Source organism: Octopus bimaculoides, chromosome 3 (assembly GCF_001194135.2).
Source record: "Octopus bimaculoides isolate UCB-OBI-ISO-001 chromosome 3, ASM119413v2, whole genome shotgun sequence".
NCBI classification, from domain to species: domain Eukaryota; kingdom Metazoa; phylum Mollusca; class Cephalopoda; order Octopoda; family Octopodidae; genus Octopus; species Octopus bimaculoides.
In genome coordinates this window covers 111,051,023-111,058,091 of record NC_068983.1, presented here as the reverse complement: position 1 = coordinate 111,058,091, position 7,069 = coordinate 111,051,023, and positions in this window count along the sequence as shown.

The following is a 7,069-nucleotide window of genomic DNA, read 5'->3' as shown; positions in this document are numbered from 1 at the left end:
ATTCAAGAGATGCTGTTTATTTGAACTACTACTCATTCCGATTCATTTCCTTTCTGTTTTTAATCCAATATTTAAGCTTTTCCGTTCAAGTAAAGTCGTATGCATCTATTAATATTTTAAAAGTTTTAGTTGGAAACTATTATCTTTCGAATTGTTGCAATAAAAATGTTTATGGAAAAAAATGCTCTTACCGGAATTCATCTCTTTAAATTCTGTTTCATAATTGAAATTTGGAAGAAAATTATAATGTAGAAGATGTATGAATTCAAAAACAAAACATAAAAGAAAGCATAATTGTCAACAAATACAATATTCCCTTTAGGGAAAATGTGTAACCAAATGAAAATATCTCGATTTGAAAAGGAAATTAACATTCTGCAGGAAATCAGCCTCTGTCATCTGACACTTTAAAAAATTCAAAGACATAAAGCTTTCAGTTAAAAATATTCAGTAGAAGTTACATTGATGCTCAGGTTGACCGATACCGTATCAATAATCAAATATTAAATAGTTATATAAAAATGTACGAACATAAATATATATTAACAAAAATGGGAATACAATATTTATGCATTCAAAAATGCAAATATTTCTATAAAGTTAATCTTCATAAATTTAGCCTTGATGAATTTCCTGCAGACTATGCTTTAAATTCGTAATTGCGAACAAATGCAGATTTCTGTTCAAACTTCATATGAAATTCAATTTCATGAATCAGCAAAGAGTTTATCTGTGGACAAGACTTTTCTCCTAATTCTGTTAGTTTCTTCTACATCTTATGCTGCAAACAGAAACATGTGCTATCAATTCTTTCAGGAATCAGTTTATTTCGCCTATTAAAAACAAAACAGCCCAAATTATCAGGCAAACTAAATGCAATGTAATTTTAAAAGCTCCATCATGTTGTTGTTCTTGCTGCTTAACGTTATGTTAAACCTGATCAAGCAGATGCATGATCAGAATATATCACCCTATCTTTTTATTATATCCACTGTATTTATAATGTACAGTGCGACTTCATCGAGCTCTGTTAGCTTTTTCTTCTGGACCAGGTAACTGCATAGTCGCCGCATTGCATCCTGCTGCAGCACGTTTTTAAAGATTATTTTTGATAGAACACGGAACTTGTACAGTAACTAACAATATAATTCCTAGTGTTTGCACTGCTTCTAACAATAAGCAATTCCAGCCCTTGGTCGCTGCTTTCAGACATGTAAACTAAGAGTTAAGTGTTGTAATTACATGTTTAGCACATGTAACAATATACACAACTGCGATACTTGTTCTCAGCTGTTTTCTAGTACTCTACAGACTTAAACCACGCTTCTCAGTGGCGTAAATGAATCAAAATATTTCCAGTATGTGTGAGAATATATGTGTGGGTTGAGGTCTGTGCATAAGGATGTAATGCTGTGTGGGTATGCATTTGTGCGTGTGTATGTGCGTGTGTGTGTGTGTGTATGTGTGTGTGTGTGTGTGTGTGTGTGTGTGTGTGTGTGTGCAGAAATAAACAGTTATATGACACTATGTAATTAGTCTAAAACTGAACCTCCGTGTATTTAGGGGTATTTGTATGTGTATGTACGAATGCGTGTATGTGTGTGCGCGTTAATGCGTGTGCGTATGTGCGTATGTGTGTGTGTGCGTCTGTGTGTGTGTGTGTGTGTGTGTGTGTGTGTGTGTAGGTGGGTGTATTCGCCGTCTTTACTGCATGTGACAGTTCAAATATTCTCAACCAGAACACACAGCAAAGACTTAGACACATAAACACAACCACGCATGAAAACAATTGCTTCCGTCTCCATAAACTCCATTGAAAGAACTTCGACCTATTGTGATCGATGTTCCTAACTCGGCTGCAAATAATCACCTAAATAGATATTGATTTCTTACGGCAAAAATATATATTGATTTCTTACCTAAGCACAAGGCAATACATTTCTTGAAGAATTTTACTTCTGTGCTAATCATGATTTCATGGAAGTGGGCCAACCGAATTAAAATAAACGAAAGATGGAACCCGAGTCGCTTATGAACCTCTCTAATCCGAATACATTACACAAATTCCCTGTTTATTCAGTTTTTATCATTAACGTCCCAAGTTACATACTAAAGTTTTCCTAAATGCTACCCTAGCATTTTACTTCTTCGGTGAGCGACTAAAGTCTACTAAGTAACAGATTGAGAAAACCTGAGCGGAAATCTATTAGTGAATATTATTGTTTTGGGACAGTAGATATTCTCCCACTTAGTTTATCACCAACAATTAAAATGTGAGCTTCTTTAAGAGAGCCTGCTCTTTTGCAAACACTCGAGCTATGGTTCAAACCTGAAGTTGATTACTTCCAACTAGTCTCTGAAATTCTTCATAGTGGTTATTTGCGTTGCTCTTCATCGTTTATCTTAACCATGAAAAAGTTTTTTCCTCTCTCAACAAGTTACATTTATCAAAAGATTACTCATATCACTTATTCTTTCTTTTATCAATAACAAAGTTCCATTTAATGGTGTTTATTGCTGCTTGGAAAAAAAGAGGTTATGTGGGGAAGAAAGTTGCTTTGATGTTGATGGCATTCCTAAGAATATTAGTGCCAGAAGCTATATGTAAAACTTGCTTCAAATGCGAATCAGAACAGCATAGCAGACAAAAATCACCTAGAACATAGTTATTGGTTTAGAGTTATCAATAATTTCCTCTCTTGGTGCAAGCCTATACTTGAAATAGTGCAAATGTTCGTTACATATTTCGCATAAATAGTAATATGTTTACTAAAGCCTAAATAGCAAAAGTAACTCCTACGTAAAAATATAATTTAAAACTGTTTACGAAATATATTAAAAAAACTGCACATCTAATACCATTCAAATGTTACAACGTTACTAAGGCGTTTAGATGTATGTACTATTTCTTTTGACGGAAAACAATATTAATTTTAAAGAGGTGTTATAGTGAATTAACTTGAATTGCAATTTATTGCTGTTACTTATTTTATTGACCTTGGACCGCATTTAGTTCATTCAAATGGATAAAAATTCACAATACTTACAGATGTAACCATAATAAAATATTTGCTCAAAAGTTATTTGAACCCAGTTTTATTACCTCCCAAATTAGATATAAAATCGGTTCAGTTTGGCACTGCAGTGCAAAAGGGTAATTTTCTAAAGCATGCCCAAATCTAGTGAATTGACAACAATGCTATGAAGTACAAAATCAGCTCAGAAATTATTGCAATTCAAAGAATAGCGAGGAAATTTCATGTGAGTATGAAAGGAATGATTTTAAAGCAAATATTACCAAAATCGATCGTGAAATTCTTAAAAATAAAATTGCTTTAAGGAAATAACAAAATTATGTCTCTATCAGAAATAGACGAAACCGCATTTTTTTAACTAACAACGGTATTGAGAATTATTTCAAAGAAAAGAGAGCCAATAATCCCTAATAATTTAGGCCTAGAGTAAATAATTGTCGACTGAGATTTAAGCAACTGTTAACTGAAAAGATTTCGTAATCAAGTGTAACCGTAAACATTTTCTTTGAGACCACAACTCTCTTTAATCACTCTTTTAAACTCCAAACTGGAACTCTCATTAAAGACTATAAAAATTTTAATTGAGCACTTAGCACAACATTTTACAGATTTGATCCACCCATTTTAGTTCATGATAAAAAAATATCTGCTGACTTGCCCAGCAAGAACTCATTCAGAAATTGGATTCCTTGGTAACGAGAAAGTTATTACTGCCATTAGAAAGCTCAGCACACATAAGGCTCTGTGAAAGAGGACGTTTTGCATAAGGGAGGTGAAGTAATTATCATTGCTTTGCATCTTATAAATGTTGATGGTTGAAATATTACTTCAATTTTAGGAGACTGAATTCTCATTCATAAAGACGAAGCATGAATGTCATAATTATAGATGCATTTCTTTTTGTCTATTGTACATAAATACCTTCGCACGAATTAGACTTGCTTGTTCAACATATCATGTATGTCTAAAAGGAAAAACTGCATTACGACTCACGTATGTTCTTGAATCGCAATACGGTTTTTCTTTTAGAGTTTTGTTTTAGATTACAAATTACATGATATTGTATTGAACAACGCCCATGTCTATTGATCTAAGAAAGTCATTCAATACAGGATTATAATGCTCACCATGACTTGTCAATTTATTTGTATAGTTACATTGTGATACAAAAGGTCAATATATTTTCTGAGGATAATTTTCACCCACTTTTATAGTCAACAGTGGTGTTAATAGGCGATATATTCTAGCTCCAACATTATGCTCTATCTTACTTCAGTAATGGTGAATGCTTTTCAAAAATATCATGTCGATATCTCTTTAATATACATAACCTTAGGTGAAATTCTGAACTTGCCAAGATGAAAGGCACAATCCAAGACATTTATGGTTGGTATCTGTTATACACCAATGATTATGTTATTGTGGCACATTTATAAATTGAAATAGTGATATGCGAAATTGTGTGCTTTTCGTTACTAAATAATGTACGGCGTTCAGCCTAACCATTAGCATATGTAAAACAAAACTATTGTACATTCGTCTGCTAACGGTTCCTGACGTGTACCACAATATTTATATCTTATGTAATAAATAAGAACTAGATTATTCTCGAAAATATGTGGCTTCTATTTCTTGGGACAAAATGTTGAGATTCATTCAAAATAAAAACATATTCTAGTATAAGTAATACGACTCTAGATTTCAGAATAGGTGGACAAACAAGGTTGCTAGATCGATATTTGAAGCATGTGCTATTTACGTGGAGAAGTGTGTTGATATCAGTTCGAAACTTCGAAACTACATTATTGCTTTCAAATTTTAGTACGAAGCCAATCATTTTGGGAGTGGGGAAAAGTCGATAATATCGACCCTAGTATTCAACTGCTACTTACTTTATCAATTCCGAAAGAATGAAAGCGAAAGTCAACCACGGCAGAATTTGAACTAAGAACGTAAAAACGAACAAAATACCACTAAGCTTTATAGACACTAGATTATTACTACTGAAATAAGTCAGTAGCATGTAACCTTGTCAGTGCTATGACAGAAACACTTTGCAAAAAAATACTTCAAGCAAATAAGCATTAATCTCAAAACCTCTTAAGGAAATGCAAGAATCAGAATTAAATAGGAGGAATATTAAAGACGCAGTGTTTTGGAAATTTGCTTATAACAGTACATATAGAGAATTTACATCAGAGAGATTGTTGATAGTTTATCAGAGCTTGAATTTGAATGCTCAGTCAGTGAAATAATTCTATATTAGATGACTCTGCTAATAAACCACCGAAAAACTTCTTGCAAACGATCTTTCTACCGGCCATATATAATCTACTTAAAACATTATTGCTACATATATGTGCACACTCATACAGCATAGTGTATATGAATATACAACGTAATCTTCATAAATAACGCATTATTTTACCAACATTCTGAAGCCCCAAAACCATTACCAGAAAACACAATAACCCTCTGCATGTTTCACCGCACTGCTGCACATGTCACTCCTACGGAATTACAAACTGTACACTACAAACCTCTAAACCTCTCGTTTTGATTCATTTCCTTCCTTTCGTCATCATTAAGATGTCTCAAAGTTAAACAGCTCCAATTACTTTTCAACCATTTCTCCAACGCCAGACTATATAATTATAAACAAAATGAATATTATATCGAAAGCTATCATAATTTACAATACTACAATGTTATAATGTTTTATGAAACTCAAAACGTGATTTGAAATTCTCTTTTACAAGATGTTTTTTTTTTTACTTTTTTCAATAAGACTAAATACTGGTTTTCTATACATGGATGAGGTTTGAATATCATTCGCATTAAGATATGCTAATAACTATTCTGCATTTGTATGCAGATTAGTCTAGTCGTATTATGCGTAATTACCAATTAAATATATTAGAAGCAATAAACTGCTCTAGAAAACTTTCAAATCCAAGAAATATTAATGAACAACGCAATGGACAGTTCGTGATCACTGGAAAGTGCAATGCTAATTAGATCCGTATTTTCGCATTTAGTTATTCCTTGCACAGTTTCTTGTGAAATAAGTGTGCTTGCTCACACTTAATTAGTTGATAATCTACTGCAATTTGCATAACAGATACAGTCATCTTACTGACGTGAATTTTCTGTAGAAACATCATTAAATTATACTCCATTTCCCAACATAAACGAGTTATTTTTATCCAACAATACAAATATGAAATTTTGAAATGTCTCTCGTGTTTAAATCTATCAAATATATTGAATGGAAAATATATTTTCTATAATGCCATTATTATCATTATTGTTGTTGTTGTTTTTGTTGTTATTATAATTATTATTATTTATTGTTTTTGCACACCTTCTAACGCTGGAGAGTTAATATGGTACCAGCTGTTCACTATCAGTGAACTAAGGTACCACTCCTTATTTTTCGATCAGTTCCAAGCATTGCAGTTTTATACAAGTGTTCCACACTTATTGCAGCCCCTATTTGTTCCATGTACTTCTGAAGACGTTTACTCACTGTTTTCAGGGCTCGGACAATTATTGGTACTACTACCACCTTTTTCAGCGAACACAACTGCTTAACATCCCAAGCTAACCTGTCGTATCTATCAACTTCTCTTTCATTATTACTTTCTTTCTTTTTTTCTTCTTCTTCTTGTTAATATTTGTATCATTATTATTATTATTATTATTATTATTATTATTATTATCATTATTATTATATGTTTGTCTTTTGTTTTGCATTTGTACAAGTTGGATCCAAGTCTCACCCAGAGACCTCAAGAGACAACAAGCTAGAAGTTCATGTAGGTCTTATGCCTAGGGTACCATATATTTGGATTTGTACAGTTTTGTTCAAGTGAATTTTTAAGAAACCATAAGAGAATTATGTGTTTGCTTTAAAATTTGAGATCACATAGACAGTATTTTACGTAGGATATGGGCAGTTCCCATGAGCACTATCTTTTGAACTTCAGCCATTTTGGGGTTTCCTGGTATCTGAGCTAGGTAGTAATCAGCCC